This window comes from Prionailurus bengalensis, chromosome C1, assembly GCF_016509475.1.
Source record: "Prionailurus bengalensis isolate Pbe53 chromosome C1, Fcat_Pben_1.1_paternal_pri, whole genome shotgun sequence".
In the NCBI taxonomy this organism is placed as follows: domain Eukaryota; kingdom Metazoa; phylum Chordata; class Mammalia; order Carnivora; family Felidae; genus Prionailurus; species Prionailurus bengalensis.
In genome coordinates this window covers 134353886-134374327 of record NC_057345.1, presented here as the reverse complement: position 1 = coordinate 134374327, position 20442 = coordinate 134353886, and positions in this window count along the sequence as shown.

Below are 20442 nucleotides of genomic sequence, written 5' to 3'. Positions count from 1 at the left end.
TCACATGGTCTTTCCTTTGTGTGTATCTGTGCACTACTCTCCCCTTCTTATAAGGAAACCAGTCATAGTGGGTTAGGGCCCACCCTAATGACCTCATTTTAACTTAAATTACCACTTATAAAATGCTGTCTTCAAATATAGTCACAATTTGAGGTGCTGGAGGTTGCTGGACTCCAACATATAAATTTTTAGAGGGGACACAATTCAGGCCATAACACCATATTACTTAATGAGTTGAAGAAAATTTCTGAAAGGGGCTCATTTATACTTGACTATCATTTAGGTTTTCCTTTTTTGAAAATTTTGATTTATTTGGAGAGAAATAAGGGATGGGTTGGAGCTTGTTAAATTAGGTCTTATCTTTTGACAATGGAAAAGCGAAGTTCTACCCTAGTAGGAAAGTCATGTGATTCTATAATATTTTGTTCATTGCCTATATTTGTGTCTAACATCTACTGTTAATATCAATTTTCTTCATACCCAGAAGCCAAGTTTGGATGGAATCTCAGAACAACCAAGAATCTTCAGAAAGATTATGAAATTGTTTCCTCAACAACTATAGGGAAAACAAATCCTCATGTGAAAAGAAACCTTGACCCAAAAACTTACAAATTACCTTTAGTTCTTTCCCATCTTAACTATAAGAGGAAAAGGAAAGCATTAAAAGGCTGGGGTGAGAAGGAGAAATCTGATGTATGTTTTGACAACAGATTAGTTCTCTGTGGAATTCTATAGTTGTCACTTTATGTTATCTTCTTTTATTAAAGCTTGCTTTATTAAGGCCTACTGGCACCAATATTGGTCGGGCTGGCTGGTAACCTTCTTCAGTAGATGAAGCTGATTCTGAAGGGGTGATGGTATAGGGGAGAGAGGAGTGAGAACAATAAGTGCAGACACTGAGCATACCAGGCTCAGGTCCTTGACTGGAAGACAAAACAAGCTTTAGTTCTAATGATTCACAACTTGATAGACAACTGTATTCCTTATTGTATAGAGATTATCCCTGTGTTAAGAAAATGAGATGTAGTTCTATTCATTTTAAAAACCAGTCATTTGAAACTGCTATGCTTAATTATTTATTAATTGTATCATAAAAGGCAAAATTTGGGAAATTTCCTATGAGTATGTAGGCCATAAATTTTAATGCCAACCCCCCCACGAAAACAAAATAAAACATTGTGATAAATCACCTCAAAGAATGTTTTACTAGTTGTAATCAGAAACTGTTACAATTTTATAAAGTGGTCTTAAAGTTCTCAATGACAGCATTCCAAATTGCTGGCAAGATGATCCATACCAAAGAACCTAAAACTGTTTAAAGTCTTAAAGAAGATACATTTCACCTATAAATTTGAGCAGAGGAGATCCTCCAAAAATAATGTCAAGGTGATTTGCAATCTATCAAATAGTTTCTAAGAGTGCCTTTACTCTTCAATGGACCAAATAAATAACTCACTTTCACTATTATGCAATCTCCCCAAGTCCCAACTTCTTCATACGTAAAGCAAGAACAATGACAAAACCCAATATATAAGGCTGTTATGAAGATTTGATATACTAACCTTGTCAACAGAAGCACTCAATAAATAGTATTTTCTTATATAAATAAATATATGCACTTAATTCTGGACATCCAATGATGTTATAAGTAGTGGGGCGCCATACTTAAGTGTTTATTTCATTAAGATGACTAAGGCATCAGTTTGCATAATCAAGGCCAATATGCATGATGGTAGCCAAAGAAATGTGTTAAAAAGACTATTGTATTTTAATGGTCCAGATAAAAGATTATGAAGCCCTAATTTAAGGAAGTAAACGTGGAGAAAAAGAAGAAATTATACCTATGAGAGTTATTAAGTATCTAAAATTCACAAAGCTTGATCTGAGAATGGTAGAACAAGTGAAGGGAATAGAGAAGTCAAACATATCCAAATTTTTGAAATGGAAAATGGAAAATGCTAATAGGGAAAAATCTATATACCTTATAGGTTCTTAATGATCTGCTTCTTCCCTACCTCTGACCTACTTTTATAGCATAAATAATGGAACAAAGAGAATTTTTAAAAATACAAACCAAGTACATCACTAATCTACATATATCGCTCCAATGAGTCCCACTGCTTTTAAGGTAAAGTCCAAAATTTCCATATGGTCTAAGATTGCCATGACTGAGTTCCTGTGCTTATGTCTCTGAGATTATTTTATGCCTCATCCCTCCTCAATTTCTATGCCTAAATCACATAGCTCTCTTTCCATTTGTAAAACACAGCAAGCACTTTCCCAACTTGCTGTCCTTCTTTTCCCACTTGCGGCTCAACTTTTCCCACTTGCTGTCCATCTTCCTTGAAACTACTTTTGGCATAGCTGGACAATTCTCCATTTGGCCTCACCTTAAATATCATCTCCTCAGAAAGAATTTCCTCAGCTACTAAATTTTTTAACCTGAAATCTAATTTTTTTATTACAGCATTGTATTTATTTTTCTGAAGGGCATTGCTTACAATATGTTAAATACATTTATTTATTTGTCTAATTATTATACAGCACTTCCAAAGATTTTCAACTTCATGAATGCAGGGACTATGCCACTTGGCTTTAGCTACTGTGTGCCCATCATTTATTGTGGCATTTGGCATATAGTACACAGGCAATACATATATCTCCACGAAAGGATGAATATCCAATAGGAAATACATATATTTGTGGCTTGAAAAAATATATAAATGGAAATATGGATTTGTAATAATAGCCATACAGAGAGTAATTAAAGCCTTTAGAGAGAATGTAATGACTAGAGGAAAATAAATAGAAGGAAATGTGAACTTAGATTAATCTTGGATCATGCCAATACTTTTATTAAAAGCTTTAGCTTTTTTTCCAACTTATAAAAGCAATACATGTTTGTTGGAAAAATAAATAAATAAAGTTTCCAACCATAAGACTAGTTGGGGTACTGCATAGCCTCACTATCAACAATTGTGTAAATATCTCTGAATATGTATTTTAAGAATATGCAAACCTATCATTTAAATAAGTAAATAGAGAAAATGGCACTCACCAGAGTTTCAAATAGAGCATGATATTTGGTCTGGAAAACATCTTTCACTAGAGAACTTACTAAAAGAACTGAAGTATGAGCAAAATAAAGAAGGACTTTCAGTAAAGAAGAGGAATAATTTGTGTTTATCTCTCAGGAGATAAGAAATGCGTTTAAAAAAATGAGGTGGGAACAAGGATGATGGTCAAAATTTCTGGGACCTTCTACTTGTGTTTCTCTTCAACTTCCTTTTAAACTTTAATAGTTCCAAAAGAAAACAAAACAAAACTTCAGGCTGTGCAACTTTGTGCTCCAAATCTATCTTCATATTTGGACAGGGATAAGAAGAAAGCATCAGAAATAGAAAATGTGGAGAGGACATTTAGAATTAGATCATGGCTGAATTTTATAAAATTTCCTAGTAATATCTGGGTAATATACATATACTTTTTTTTTACTTTCATAGAAGCATACTCTACAAATTGTTCTGTAACTTCTTTTTGTCATTTTGTTACCAAATTCATTCCGTGTATAGGTAGATGTTTTTAATCTTTTTTAAAATATGTGAATCAAATTCCATTGTACTTCATTGTGCAATAAATTATTTCTTATCCCATGTTTACAGACTTTCAAAGTGTTTCTATATTTAGTTTATTGTATAGTGGAGCAATTAATAACTTAATATTTATGAGCTCTTTCTACATATGTTGCTCCTATAATCCTTGAAGTAGATTTTAGTTCAGTACATTTGGATTTCAATGAAAACTTACTTCCCAAAGTCATGTTAATGTTCATGTTCACCAATAGCATGTGAGAGTTATTCTACCACATTCTTTATCCACCAATACTGTCTATTTTCAATTCTGTTAAAAAAATTTTTGCCAGCCTAACAGATGAAATATAGCTTGCCATTGTTAAGAGTAGTACTTTAATTATGAATTAAGTTGATAATCTTGTTATATGTTTATTTATTTTTATTTTTATTTTATTGCTGTGTTGTATTTTTCTTGTTTGCTTCACAGATCCACCTTCTCCCTTCCCTTCTCTATTCTGTCTCCCTACTCTAGCATGGATGAATTACATAAATTAACCCTGGCTTCTATTTGGTTTCAGCTGAGGCTGAGCTTCAATATGGCATTATCTCCTGATAGTGGGTGGTGTCTGCTCCCTGAAGGGAAGTTAAGTGTACTGGATCCGACCTGTCATGACAGATACCACATTTTGTCTTCATAAGGTAAGGTATTTTCAATATAGATTTGCCTGTTTCTCAAAAAAACCTCTGCTAATTATGGATTTCAGCACACTATTTCACACAGCATTACATTGAACCAAAGGACATGTGTGTGTGTGTGTGTGTGTGTGTGTGTGTGTGTGTCTGTGTGTGTGAAGAGCCTGTGGCAGTGGCTCAGTCCTATAGTATGCAGTTATGGTATGTCCCATCATTCATATACAACTGGTCTGGTAGAAAGTTTGAATGGACTATCAAAGGCTTAGTTACCATGCCAGTAGAGGATCCATCTCAGCAAATTTTGGGTGAAGTCCTACAGAATGGAGTATATGTCTCATAATCTAACCACTATCTTGTGTCTTCTTCCCCTTAACCAAAATGTGAGGACCAGGAAGCAAATGGTACAGGTGAAAATGGCCTACCAGAAGAATTTGTTTCCCTTTCTTCATGACTTCTGGCTCAATGAATTTGGGGCTCTAATGCTGAAGGAAGTAATGTTTCTACAAGGGGACATGGCCATGCTTTCAATAAATTGGAATTTGGGACAATCTTCAGATGATATAGAACATGGATAATTTTTGTTCTGAACCATTAGGAAGAGAAGTACGTTATTAGCTAAGAAGTTTGACCCAGTTATTAAAGGGTAATGAGTTGCTGACATAAATTTTTGCAAGACTATGTCCGAAACTCAAGTAATTTATTTGGAGTACACCTTTATAGTCCATTGCTAAATAGTTCTTGTCAGGGGGAGGGAGTTAAGATGGCAGAGTAGGAGGATCCTAGGCTTATCTTGTCTCTTAAACACAACTAGACTAATATGCAATCATTTTGAACACCTAGAAAACTGATTTGAGGGTTAAGAGAACAATCTGTCCAATTAGAGGTAGAAAACATGGCAGGTATGAGGTTTGGAGATGTGGCGGTATGAGGTTTGAAGATGTTTGGGGGAGAGAAAAGCCACAATGCCACATAGGAGAGGGAGCCCTTTCCATGGAGAGAGGAGAGAGAGAAAGAAAGAGAAATGGGGAGAGAGAGCAGCATATTGGGTTTGCACAAGAAAAAAATTTTACCAAAACCATTGACTGGGGAGTCAAGAGCAACTGATTATTGCAAATTTTTGCAGGCAGCAGAACTCAAATTCTGAGGTTTTGGAAGTCACACCATTCACCAGAGTGGAGCCACGTGGGCATAGCTGTGCTCCTGGGGAGAAGGAGGGCAGAGACCCGCAGCAGAGAGTGGGTGCAGGGATCCCCAGGGTTGCAATGGGAGAGAACGCTACCCTTTCTAGAGCACCTTTGTAAAAGGGTATATTGCCTCCCCAAGGACAAAAGACTTAGTGGGTACCAAGGAATGGCCATTCAACAGCAAAGGACAGAAATACACACAGAAGACAGATAACCTGGTTGTTGATTTTTGCTGTGCTTCACCATAAACTCCAAGCACTCTTGCAGTCCTGTGACTGCTTTTCTGGGATGAAAGTGTACCAGACACAGCATGGTGAGGCTCTCCTCTAGAGGAGGGGAGTAGGTCTATGCCTTGCTGGGTCCTTTAAGGTCTGGAGTTTTGAGTCCCAACTAGGCACCAGAGACAAAACCCAGGAAAACAGTGGCACCAGGCATGCTAATGGCCTGGGAACAGACAGGGTGAGGGCAGGAATCCAATAGAAGCCTGAGACACAATAGGGGAGATTGTTTGCTTTTCTGTGACAGCTTCATGAACAGCAGTGGACAGGTGGGCTTCCTGAACTCCCCTCTCCAGGGATGAGAGAGTAGGTTAATGTCATTTTCCACCTGTCTACCAGCATGGTCAGGCTTCAGTGAGCAACACAACACCCCGAGTGGAGGCTGCAGCCGCCTACCAAACCCCACTCCTCTGCACCTTACAAGTGCATCCTTACTAGGGCAGGTCTGACTGTGAGCCAGTGCAGAGGACCTCTCTCTCAGAAGACCAGCACAGTGGGCCTGCATGCACCAAGCCTACTGATCATGGAGTACTCCAAAGCATCAGCTTCAGTTCTGGTAGAAATAGGACCAGGATGCTTTTGTTTTGTTTTGTTTTTTGTTTGTTTGTTTGTTTTTACCAGGCTTATTTTAATGAACAAATCAAAGAACACCTAGTTAAAGGTCCAAACACTCCCCACTCTACAGAGGACTGACCTGTGGAAAAGAACAGCTAAAACACAATAGTAGAATCCACACAGAATACACTAGAAGCATTTCCTGAAGTGCCAGGCCCTGAACAATGTATAACCCCTTCTTAATATAGCATTAGTCTCAGGAGCAGAAAACATAACAAGCTTTCATAACACACAAAAGACAGAAACCTAAACAAAATGAAAAACAGTGGAAATCTCCCCAAAACAAAGATTGAAAAGAAATCATAGCCAGGGATTTAATAAAAACAGATATAAGTAATATATCTGAACAAAAATTTAGAACAGTCATAAGAATACTAGCTGGGGAGAAACCCTTGCTGCAGAGATAAAGACCTAAAAACTAGTCAGGCCAAAATAAAAAATGCTATAACTGAGATGTAAAACTGACTCGGTGTAATCACAATGAGTATGGAAGAAGCAAAGGGATGAATAAGTTATATACAAGATAAAATTATGGAAAATAATGAAGTCTTCTGGAATCCCAGAAGAAGATGAATGGGAAAAAGGGGAAGAAGGTATATTTGAACAAATTATAGCTGAGAACATCCCTAATCTGAGAAATGAAACAGGCATCCAAGTCAAAGAGACACAGAGAACTCCCCTCAAAATCAAGAAAACAGGTCAACACCAAGTTTTACTTTTACGAGTGAAACTTGCAAAATACAAAGGTACAGAGAGAATTCTGAAAGCAACTAGAAAATTAAAGGTCCTTAACCCACCAGGATGGACACAGCAGGTTAGCTGCAGATCTGTCCACAGAAACTTGGCAGGCCAGAGGGAGTGGCATGATATATTCAACATGCTAAATGGGAAAAATATGCAGCCAAGAATACTTTATCCAGTAAGGCTGTCATTCAAAATAGGAGAGATAGAATTTTCAAAACAAGGAAAACAAAGGAGTTCATGGACACTAAATCAGTTCTGCAAGAGATATTAAAGTGGACCTTTTGAGTGGGAGAGAGAACAAAAGCAACAAAAACTAGAAAAGAATGGAGACAAACTACAGGAACAGTGACTTTACCGGTAATACAATGGCACTAAATGTATATATATTAATAATTACTCTGAATGTAAATGGACTAAATGCTCCAATCAAAAGACATAGGGTATCAGAATGGATAAACACACACACACACACACACACACACACACACACACACACACTAAGACTCATTGATATCATCCTTATACTGCTTACGAGAGACTCATTTTAGACCCAAAGGCACCTCCAGATTAAAAGTGAGGGGATGGAGAACCATTTATCATGCTAATAGATGTCAAAATAAAGCAGTAGTAGCCATTCTTATATCAGACAAACTAGATTTTAAACAAAAGACTGCAGTAAGAAATAAAGAAGGGTACTGTATCATAATAAAGGGTCTATCCAATAAGATAGAACAATTGTAAATATTTATGCCCCTAACTTGGTAGTACTCAAATATATACATCAATTAATCACAACTTAAAGAAATTCATTGATAATAATATCATAAGTGTAGGGGACTTTAACACCCCACTTATAGCAATGGACAGATCATCTAAGAAGATCAACAAGGAAACAATGTCTTTGAATGACACACTGACCAGATGGTCTTAACAGGTATTATTCACAGCATTGCACCCTAAAGCAGCAGAATGCACATTCTTCTCGAATGCACATGGACCATTCTCCATAATAGATCACATACTGGTCACAGATTAGGCCTCAATCAGGACAAAAAGATTCAGATCATATCATGTACATTTTCAGACCACAATGCTATGAAACCTAAAGTCAATCATGAGAAAAAATTTGTAAAGACAATAAATACATGAAGATTAAAGAAACATTCTACTAAAGAATAATCGGGTTAGCCAGTAGATTAAAAAAGAAATTAAAAATACATGCAAGCAAATGAAAATGGAAACATGACAGTCTAAATAAAACCTTTGGGATACAGCAAAGGCAGTCCTAAAAAGGAAGTGTATGGCAATACATGCTTTCCTCAAGAAGGGAGAAAAGTCTTAAATACACAACCTAATCTTACACTAAAGTAGCTGGGGAAAGAACAGAAAATAAAGCATAAAACCAGCATAAAAAGGAAAATAATAAAGATTAGAGCAGAAGTAAATGATATCAAAATTAAAAAAAATAGAATAGGTCAAAACTAGGAGCTAGTTCTTTGAAACAATTAACAAAGTTGATAAACCCCTAGCCAGACTTATAAAAAAGAAAAGAGAACAGACCCAAATAAATAAAATTATGGAATGAAAAAGGAGCTATCACAACCAACACCACAGAAATACAAACAATTATAGGGAATATTATGAGCAATTATATGCCAACAAATTGAGCAATCTGGAAGAAATGAATAAATTCGTAGAAACATATAAACTACCAAAACTGAAATAGAAAGTAATAGAAAATTTGAACAGACCTTCTTCTGAAACTGTCCAAAATAGAAATGTAAGGGAAACTTTCAAACTTATTCTATGACGACAGCATTACATTGATTTCAAAATCTGACAAAGACATGTAGAAAACCTGAAAGACTCCACGAAAAAATTGCTAGAACTGATACACAAATTCAATAAAGTTACAGGATATAAAATCTAAGTACAGAAATCTGTTACATTTCTACACACCAATTATGAAGCAGCAGAAAGAGAAATCAAGGAATCAATACCATTTACGATTGCACCAAAAACCATAGGATACCCAGGAATAAACCTAGCCAAAGAGGTAAAAGATCTACTCTGAAAACTATAGAACACTTATTTAAAGAAATTTAAGTTACAAAGAAATGGAAAAATATTCCATGCTCATGGGTTGGAAGAACAAATATTGTTAAAATGTCTATACTACCCAAAGCAATTTACACATTCAATTGAATCCTTATCAAAATTACATCAGCAATCTTCACAGTACTAGAACAAACAATCCTAAAATTTGTATGGAACCAGAAAAGACTTCGGATAACTAAAGTAATGTTGAAAAGGAAAAGCAAAGCAGGAGGCATAACAATTCCGGACTTGAAGCTGTATTACAAAGAAATCATCAAGACAGTATGGTACTGGCACAAAAACAGGCACATTGATCAATAGAACAGAATAGAGAACCCAAATGGACTCATACCTCTGTGGTCAACTAATCTTTGACAAAATAGGAAAGAATATCCAATGGAAAAAGACAGTCTCTTCTGAAAACTGTGTTGGGAAAACTGGACAGGGGCATGCAGAAGAATGAAATTGGACCACTTTCTTTCACCATACACAAAAATAAATTCAAAATGGATAAGAGACCAAAATGTGTGACAGGAAACCATCAAAATCAGAGGAGAATACAGGCAGCAAACTCTTTGACATCAGCTATAGCAACTTCTTCCTAGACATGTCTCTGGAGGCAAAGGAAACAAAGGCAAACATGAACTATTGAGACTTCATCAAGATAAAGTGCACAGTGAAGGAAACAATCATCAAAACTAAAAGGCAACTTACTGAGCGGGATAAGATACATGCAAATTAAATATCAGATAGAAAGCCAGTATCCAAAATCTATAAATAACTTATCAAACTCAACACCCAAAAACCAAGCAATCCAGTTAAGAAATTGGCAGAAGACATGTCAAAGAAGACATACAAAGGGTTAACAGACACACGAAAAACTGCTCAACATCACTCATCATCAGGCAAATACAAAATCAAAACCACAATGAGATACCACCTCACACCTGTCAGAATGCTAAATTAACAAGTCAGAAAACACGGTGTTGGCAAACACGATGTTGGAAACACAATGTTTCCACGATGTGGAAAAAGGGGAGCTCTTTTGCACTGCTGGTAGGAATGCAAACCGGTGCAGCCATTCTGGAAAACAGGATGGAGGTTCTTCAAAAATTTAAAAATAGAACTACCCTATGAGTTAGTAATTTCACTACTAAGTATTTATCCAAAGGATACAAAAATAGTGATTTGAAGGGGCACATGCACCCCAATGTTTACAGCAGCAGTATCAACAAAAGCCATATCATAGAAAGAGCCCAAATGTTCAACAGCTGATGAATGGATAAAGAAGATGTGTATATACATACACAAATATACAATGGAATAATACTCAGCCATCAAAAAGAATGAAATCTTGGGGTGCCTGGGTGGCGCAGTCGGTTAAGCGTCCGACTTCAGCCAGGTCACGATCTCGCGGTCCGGGAGTTCGAGCCCCGCATCGGGCTCTGTGCTGATGGCTCAGAGCCTGGAGCCTGTTTCCGATTCTGTGTCTCCCTCTCTCTCTGCCCCTCCCCATTTCATGCTCTGTCTCTCTCTGTCCCAAAAATAAATAAACGTTGAAAAAAAAAAAAAAAAAAAAAAGAATGAAATCTTGCTGTTTGTGACAAACTGGATGGAAGTAGATGGTATTATGCTAAGCCAAATAAGTCAGTCAAAGACAAATACCATATGATTCTACTCAAATGTGGAACTTAAGAAACAAATCATAGATGAACATAGAGGAAGGGAAGGAAAAATAAAATAAGATGAAAACATAGAGGGACGCAAACTATAAGAGACCCTTAACTATAGAGAACAAAGTGAAGGTTGCTGGAGGGGAAGGAGTAAAAGGGATGTGCTAACTGGGTGATGAGCATTAAGGAGGGCACTTGCTGTGATGAGCCCTGAGTGTTATATGTAAATGATAAATAACTAAATTCTGCTCCTGAAACAAGTACTACACTATACATTAACTAAATTAAATTTAAATAAAAACTTGGAAGAAAAAATATAAATGAATGGTTATGATCAATGGAAATCTGCAGCAATTCAACAGAAATAAAGATCATCAAGGATTCCGATGTTATAAGAGTAAATATTTGGTCACACAACCAGGCAGAAAACACATTTAGATAAACTGGGGGCAGAGGGTAAAATGACCTGGAATGAATTGAAGAAAATCAGCCATGTTATTTAATACACATCTTGTGATCAGCTATAGCAGCAGTTGCTGTAGCAGCTGTGTTTTATAGAATTAAATTGTTTATATTCTCCCTGTTTTATCCTTTGTTTAATTTAGGTTTTAGAATAGGATTAATTTGGCAACACTTTACAGGAATATTGCAAAATGGAACTTCATGCACTCCCCATATTAGGGACACAAAGTTTACTTAAATGAAGGACAAGGATGGAAGCTAATGTGCAGGACAGGAGTAGTAATTGAGAGGCAAAAGTACCAAAATTTACTGAAGATTTTTAAAGGTTTATTTATTTTGAGAGAGACAGAAAAAGCATGAGCCAGGGAAATGTGGAGAGAGAGGGGGAGAGAGAATCCCAAACAGGCCCCATACTGTCAGTGCAGAGCCCATGTGGGGCTTGAGCTCAGGAACCATGACATCATGACCTGAGCCAAAACCAAGAGTCAGACGCTTAACTGACTGAGCCACCCAGGTGTCACTTGATGTTTTATTTATTCTCCAGATCCATGTTTCATCTTTTCTACATTGCTATCTGTCCAGAGATGTTAACATATAAAGACTACATCAAAGGGACTGTCAGAGAGAGAAAGAGAGAGAGAGAGAGAGAGAGCATGCACTGCTAGGTGTTGAGGTAGTCAGTTAGGACAAAAGTCAAACTCAAAGTAATAGCCAAGTCTTTATTCATTTACTGAGATAGTTGAAGAAGGAGACTAGAAAGAAATTGCTGGCTCCCCCCAGAGTTCCCATTTCTTTCCCACAGAATGGCACTAGCATGAGGGTCAGGTGAATCAATGCTAAGAAAGGGATCATCTCATTGCCAAAAGAACCTCCAACCCAAAAGGCTCCTGTCATTCTATAAACCTAGGGGCCAAGAGAGGGGAAGGGAGAAAGGTTAGACATGGAAAAGTACTGGGTACTGAGTCAGAGTAGATGAAAATGTCATAAGGTCTTTGCTTGCTTTGGAGGTCTCCAAATGCAGGCACCTGGGGTACGAGTACAGATCTACATAAGAGCATGTTTGGCTGGCTAGTGGGAGGCAGCAGGGAGGAATAAATCCTTTAATGTAATTATCTCCAGAGATTTCATTGCAACTGGCTATGCACCAAGTCTGGTACGAGGTGGGTCGTTCCCCCCCATGAGAGCCCGAGAAAGACTTTAGAATTGCCCATGGTTGGGCCTGAAAGATCATACAAAGGATTTTGGCTTTTACCTAGGCTCCTCAAGGATCTCACTGTCTCTAGCTTCTAATTGATTCAGCTAATGGGGATCCCAAAGAATAAAAAGAGGAAGCAAGAAGGTGCTTTCTTTATTCCCTGTCCAAGGAGGTCCAAGTATTTGTTCCCTGTTAATCTCTTTCCCCACCATCAGGCACCGTAAGCCAACTCTGTCCCTGGACTGAAGGTCACAGTGCCTTTGAGGGCAATGAGGCTCTCACAACTCTCTGTCCCTCCAGGTTCTGGTAACTATTCCTGTTTTCCCCCTTAGAGCCTAGGATTGGTACTAGCTGAAATTTTACTAAATCTGGGGTCTGCACCTATGTCATGTGTTTTACCTACCTCACAAAGAAACTGCCTTTGTATTGTTACATTTTGAATGTTTTAATTACCTTGGCTGAGACAGTTGCTCATGTATATTCCTTCAATTTTCAAAAATTTACCTTAAGTCTTTTTTTCATTTTTAAAAATAACTTGTATTCATTGATTTATTACATGAATATTTATTATGCACTCGTCAGGCTTTGTTCTGGGCTCTGTAGCCTATGTATGAACAATCTAGCAAACTTAAGCTTACATTTAATGGGGGGAAAGGGGCAGGCAGTAAATAAATAAATATCTCATATACAAGAAGAATATAAAAATGGCCAGTGGTAGTGGTGGTGGAGCTGCTGTTTCACATAGGGTAGGGAGATACACTTTCATCAATTAAGCAATATTTGAGCAGAGACTTGAAAGAAGTGAAGAAGTTGGAACCTAGGAGGTAACTGGGAGAAAGTCATTATAGGAAAAGCATCATAGCAAATGAAATGGCTCTAAGGGGGGCAATGTGCTTGGTATGCCAGAGGAACAGCCAAAAGGCCGACACACTGTAGTGGAACAAGCAAAGGGAAGAGCGGCTGAAAAGGCTGTCAGAGTAGTAGCTATGGGCTGCACAAGCTTTAAAAAATACCAATAGCTAAAACTCATCCCATAGAAATTAAATCAGAAACTCTGGAATAGGGCTACAGAATTCATATATTTTGGAAGCTTGTCAAGATATTTTAGTGTGTAGCCAAAATTGAAATCCACAGGTAAAAATAAAAAGTATTGTATACCTTCAAACGACTTTAGCTTTTACTCTCAGAAAGATAGGAAGTCACTGAAGGGTTTTGAGGAAAGAAGAGATGTGATCTGACTTTTGTTTTCAGAGGATCTCTCTGTCTGCTGTGTTTAGAATAGACTGCACTGGAAGGTAGAAAGAGGCAAAGCAGGAAAACCAATTAGGAGGTCATTGCCGTCCACATGCCCAAGATGATGGTGAAGGCGAAAAGTGAAAAGGATAGAAGTAGTGAGCTTCTGGGTGTATTTTTTTAGAGACAAAATTGACCCAATTTGCAGACGGGTTGTCTGTGAAACATAAGATAAAGAGAGGACACAAGAATATCTGCAAGGCTTTTGATCAAGGCAAACAGAAAAACAAAATCCCTAAAGTTACTGAAATGAGGAGCACTATAGTAGCTTCAAATTTGGGGATAGGGTGGGATTTTATGTTCGATTTAATATGTGTTTTTAGGCTTTTTAATTTACCTCTTTATTTAAACATCCATTTAAGTTTGAGATGCCAATTACACTTCAAGTGAAGATTTCCAATAGGCAATTATATGTGCAAATGTGAAATTGAGATCTATAGACCACAGACATAGCATACAAGTAGTACACTATTACCTAAGCCTTGATGGGATGATCTAGGAAGTGGGAGTACAAAGGAAAGCAGAGACATCTGAGGGCTGAGCTCTGAGACACACCAAAGGCGAGAAATCCTAGACTTGAAGACAAGCCAAGAAAGAGAATGCTGGGGGTGGGGTGGGAGAGGTTAAGTGGGAAGAGGAGAACCTGCAGAGTCTTATCCTAGGAGCAAAGTGAGGAAAGTCTTTGAAGAAAGACAATTAACTATGTCAAATGCTGTCTATACATTATGAACAATGAGGATTTCAAAGCCTCATCAAATTTAGCAACATAGATGGCACTGGCCACCAAAATGAGAGCTCAGTGGTGGAGGAACTCAGTGGAGAAGGTCAAGAGAAATGACAGGAAAATAACTGGACACTGCAAAACAGGCCTCACATTTACTCTAAAGGCAGGAAGAGAAATGCCCTGACAATAGCACAGGAGCACAGGAGCTGTGAGGCCATGGAAAGAATTTTTGTTTGACATGATAGATGTTGCAGCATGGTTGATGGAAAAGATATATTTAAAGACTTCCTCATTTGTCATTAATTCTGCAAATATTGTTCTGTTTGTCTTTTGATATTGCTGCTGACAGCACTAATATTTAAAGGTAGGATATGAAGAATTAAAATCTAAGAATTCATCATCCGCTACATAGAGTAAGACAGGAGACTGCCAATATCAAGCATCAAGAATGTAGAATTCTTTTTTTTAATTTTTTTTTAATGTTTACTTATTTTTGAGACAGAGAAAGACAGAGCTCGAGCAGGGAGGGACATAGAGAGAGGGAGACACAGAATCTGAAACAAACTCCAGTCTCTGAGCTGTCAGTGCAAAGCCTGATGCAGGGCTCGAACCCACGAACTGTGAGACCATGACCTAAGCTGAAGTCAGATGCCTAACTGACTGAGCCACCCAGGTGCCCCAAGAATGTAGAATTCTTTAAGGAGCCAAATCAAAGCAGGGCCAAGAGATAGAGGCTATAAGAGATTTATATTTATTCCAGAGGGATTTAATGAAACTAAATATTTGGTAAAATTCTTACATAAATCTCTTCTTCCAGGCTACTTGGATCTTCTACAGGGTAGTGTGTGTGTGTGTGTGTGTGCGTGCACGTGCACATTTGTGTGTGTACAAACTGAAGAAGAAACAGTGAAAGAACCTTGGTGCTTGAAACTGGCAATGTTTAATCTTTCTGTCTGTAAGTAAGCTTTAGTGTTCTTGGATCATTTGAGGAAAAGAAGACATCAACATGTGTTATCTCCTTTAAGACAGCCGTGGTATATATTTTGAAGATCTGACATATAAAAGTAGTAAATCTTTAAAACCATTCTGCATTCTGTCATCATACAGACAACATGTATATTTCTAAAAATAAAACAAAACCTAGGTTATGCAAGTCTTTAGCCAGAAGTTTGAAGGCATTTACATATGCGTTTTAATATAAAAATGTAGTCACTTAAATGCATACTGTATCCATCACAACTCAGAGCCCTCTTAAACTACATAATTGCAACAACTCTTCTATTGCCATCTGCCACAAAGACGGTATTCACTGAAAAAGAACCAGATGTGGTAAACAAATTAACACGTGCACCATTGTCAAATGCTGCTGTTCTAAGGCGTATAAGTGACATGGCAATTAATGCCTGTGAACAGCTGGTTTTAAAGAGTATGGAAAGTGATTACTTTGCCCCATAAATGGTCAAATCCACAGATGTTTCAGGTTGTGCTCAGTTGTTGGCATTTGTAAGATATATTTTGGAAAACACTGTGAATGAAAGCATGCTGTTTTGTAAAACTTTGCTGGATGGCATAACAGAAGAAGAAAACTTTCTGAAATATTTCAAGTGGCAGCACAGATTTTAGGGTAAGTTAGATGCGATGTGCAGTTCTTAATATGGACTCTAGCAAATCAAAGATCAGGGGAAAGAAAGAGCTTTGCTAATGCCTTCTGGATGTATTATGCTATCCACTACAATCATCTAAATGATCATGTCTTTGGAGAGATGAGAATAAATGGCATCACTTGTCGAATCTCTTCTTGCAGATCTGCAATGGCAATGATGGAAAAATTTAAAATCGGCAAATTAAAATGTGCTCAAGTGTCACCTTTCTTTCTTGATCAAAAATTAAACTTGGCAGACTAATTGATAATCCATTTAGCTTTACAAGGTCAGCTTCCTGGAATATCCTTTCTTTCTCACCTTTTGAATGATATAAACATTTTCTAATACAAAGAGAAATGCATTCTTATCATCACTGACAAAACTGAGGCTTCCATATAAGTTAGTCAAAAAAATTAGAAAGCAATATTAGGTTTATCTTCTGTGGAAAAAAATTACATAACCGTCCACCAGATTTATCATTCAATAATAACTTATAAACAAAATCAGAAAATATTGTATGATAGTAAAATAGAGTTTCTCAAAAATAATTATATTATTTTATTTCCAGAATCACTTTATAAATATGAGGTTATTTTCTATGTTTACCTTTAAATGTGAGTTCTTTATTGTTTACCAAAATAGAATCTCATCTTTACTATATTATCCAGCATCATACAACCATTTGATTATTGACTGTATTTCAAATGCATCAGAAAATATATTCAGATTACGTATAGTGCTCATTTGAGAGAAAACAATATGAATCAACTGATTCATATGTCAAGGAATTATTATAATTGTGGTAGTTTAGTAGCATAATTCAGATCAATGATTGCAAATTAAAGAAAGAAGGTCCCAGAGTTAAAATCAAAGAATGTGGTTGTTTTCTAATTCACCAAACACAACCAGGGTTCACAGATACAAAATCAGTTACTTTCTTTTCTGAAGTTTATTTATTTATTTTTGAGAGAGATAGAGTTGGGGAGGGGCAGAGAGAGAGGGAGCAAGAGAATCCCACCAAAGCCGGGCTGGCACTGTCAGCACAGAGCCTGATGGGGGGCTAGACCTCTTGAACCATGAGATCATGACCTGAGCTGAAATCAAGAGTCAGATGCTTAACTAACTGAGGCACCCAAGTGCTCCTAAAATCAGTTACTTTCAGTCGAACATTCTTAAGTCATAGAGACAGAGATAGTGACGCATGAAAAAGCAGATTTAAAACTACCCCAAACAAACAAGGGTCCTATCTTTCTACTTTTCTCCCCCATCAACAACACCTGCACATTCCTGGCCAGTCTGCAACTTTAGTTTCTTTCTCTGAGGATTTTAGTTTAAGAAAAAAAATCACAATGGATCCCTTTCTAAACAAGAAACAGACATCAACTGACTGAGAGAAAATGTAAAAGAAATGGATCAGTGGTCAAACACATCTAAATGTTTTCTTTGTGTTAGTATGAAAAGAACTCAAATCTCTCTATATTTGATATTTTCCTTAATAGACACAATAGAATAATAGTAACAAGATTTACTCTTCTACTTTAAAGAATTAAAAAAAAAATCTATAAAATGACGGACACCAGACCACAGGCATAGCAGGATGATAATCTTGGAGAGAGAAAAAAAAAAGTGAGCTCTTTGATGACATCAGGATATTATGTAGACTGCATATTTAGAAATGTGAGTTGAGAGACACACCTTTAGATTTCAAGGCGGTCAAGTCAGGTAGAATTGCAAGACAGAGCGTCATAAAGGACAGAGCGGAAGATGGTGGAAGAGGGATAGGGAGGGAGACATGGAACTATGCAGAGGTTTTTCCCTTGAGGCTTCACCTGAGTATAATCAACACATGCTAGGAAAAGAACCACTGGAAGAGAACTTAAAGAACATCCTCAGAGTTTACACAGGGATAGAAACAGTTTGTTCTCATTAGACGACAGTTTGGTCTCACGAGACAGATCTTCAGGGGCTCCTGGGTGGCTCAGTCAGTTAAGCATCCAACCCTTGATTTCAGTTCAGGTCATGATCTCAAGGTTCGTGAGTTTGAGCCCACGCCAGACTCTGTGCTGACAACTCTCTCTGCCTCTCTCTCATAGAATAAACAAACTTTTTTTTAAAGAAATTTTCAAATGATGTAATATTGAATAGAATCTTAGAAAAATGTTGTCTCAGTAATCGGGTCATATTAAAACACTACTGCTCTACATCCACATAGCATAGCAAACTTCAAAAGAATCAAATTACTTCCAACTATCTATTGCATGCATAATAAAATTTTAAAATATTTAAAGGCATATAAAAATTATAGCACTCCAATCACAAAGTTCACAAGTGGCGTGAAAAACAAACAAACAAACCAATTGCCAGGCATATAAAGAGTTCAAGCAAATACAACCCATAATGAGATAAAAAAAATAGCCAATAGAAACCAAAAGAAAAAAAAAAGGAGACACAAAGATAACAAGATAGACAAGGAAACACAGATAGATAGATAGATAGATAGATAGATAGATAGATAGATAGATAGATAAGATAGATAGACAACACAAAGATAGACAAGGAAATTAAAACTACTATTACAAATATGCTCCATAAATGCAAGAAAATATAGAAGGGAGTATGAGGGGCACCTGGGTGGCTCAGTCGGTTAAGCGGCCGACTTCAGCTTCAGCTCAGGTCATGATCTCGCGGTCTGTGAGTTCAAGCCCTGCGTCGGGCTCTGTGCTGACAGCTCAGAGCCTGGAGCGTGTTTCAGATTCTGTGTCTCCCTCTCTCTGACCCTCCCCCATTCATGCTCTGTCTCTCTCTGTCTCAAAAATAAATAAACGTTAAAAAAAATTAAAAAAAAAAGAAGGGAGTATGAGTATAAAAAGGAGAGGCTTATATGATACAACAATAGCCAAAATGAACTTCTAGACTTAAAAAAATAATGCCCAAAATGAAAAATGTGTTGGATAGGACTATAACAGATTGTATTCTGCAAAGAAAAGATACAAGAAGTTAAATACACATGAAAAGAAACTGTACAAGATGAAAAACAGAGAGAAAATATAATTTACAAATGTATCATACTAATAACGTAAGATATTAATAATAGGAAAAACTGGTTGTGGGGTATGTGAGAATTCTCCGTAGTATCTTCACAACTTTTCTTTAAATTGAAGACTATTCTAAACTGTAAATTGTATTAAAATAACTGAATGAGGGATAGTGAGCTGAGGGACAGAATCAAGTAGCCTATATTTATGTAACTAGAGACCCAGGAGAGGAGAGAGAGCTGGCAGAAGCAGGAAAAAAATATTTGAAGAAATAATGGTAAAAATCTTTCTAAATTTGATGAAGCTACAAACCTACATATTCAAAAAGCTCACTGAAGCCCATGTGAAGAAATAGGAAGGAAACCATCCCAAGATGCATTATAACCAAATTGCTTAAACAGTCTATGACCTATGTGACAAGAATGTTGTTATATCCTTCTCATCTTCTGCACATCCATTCATAAAGTGACCTCTGACTTCCTTTCCAGAGTCCTATTTGCCACAACAGCAACCTCTACTGTCTAGATTTTCTGTATGACTAAAATTTTCAGGAAAAGTTTACAGTTTCATGTGTCTATTTCTTCTGCATCAAATCCTGCTCTTATGCAATCTAGGACCACCTATTTGTTTCTAAACATTCTCGTCAAGTGTCACTTCTTAAATGCTTTCCCAAGCTTTTTTTTATGAACTCTGTAGGTTCTCAGAAAATATTTGCTAAATTAATGAGAAGATGGATGGATAAATGGAGTTCTGTAAGCCTTAGAGCAAGGAAAAAAGACATGGTAATTGAGAGCAAGTTAGATTATAAATCTAAGCCAGTACATTGGAATGAACTTCCTTGGAATTCCTTTGAAGAATGGGCACCACTGGACTAGTGGGAGATTATTCTAGTTTAAGAGGAAAAGATGAATTCTTATAGAGAATGCTTTCTCAAGCTTCTCCCATTCAGAGTTTCATCTCTTTTATGATTGGGTGAGAATAGACACATTTTCCTACAGTTCCTTCAGTTTTTGCAGAGGAGGATTCCATGCACAATCACATGCTGACATGTGCATAGGTTTCAGCAACCATGGAGACAATAACCTCAGAGTGCAGCCAGGTCCCATGATGTTATGAAAATTAGACTTCATGTAATAATAACAATAGTAACAATCACTATTTATTTTGTAACCAAGGTTATTCTAGGGGCCAAGGCTAGACCTAGGGTGAGGCAATGAGGTTACTTGCCTCAGCA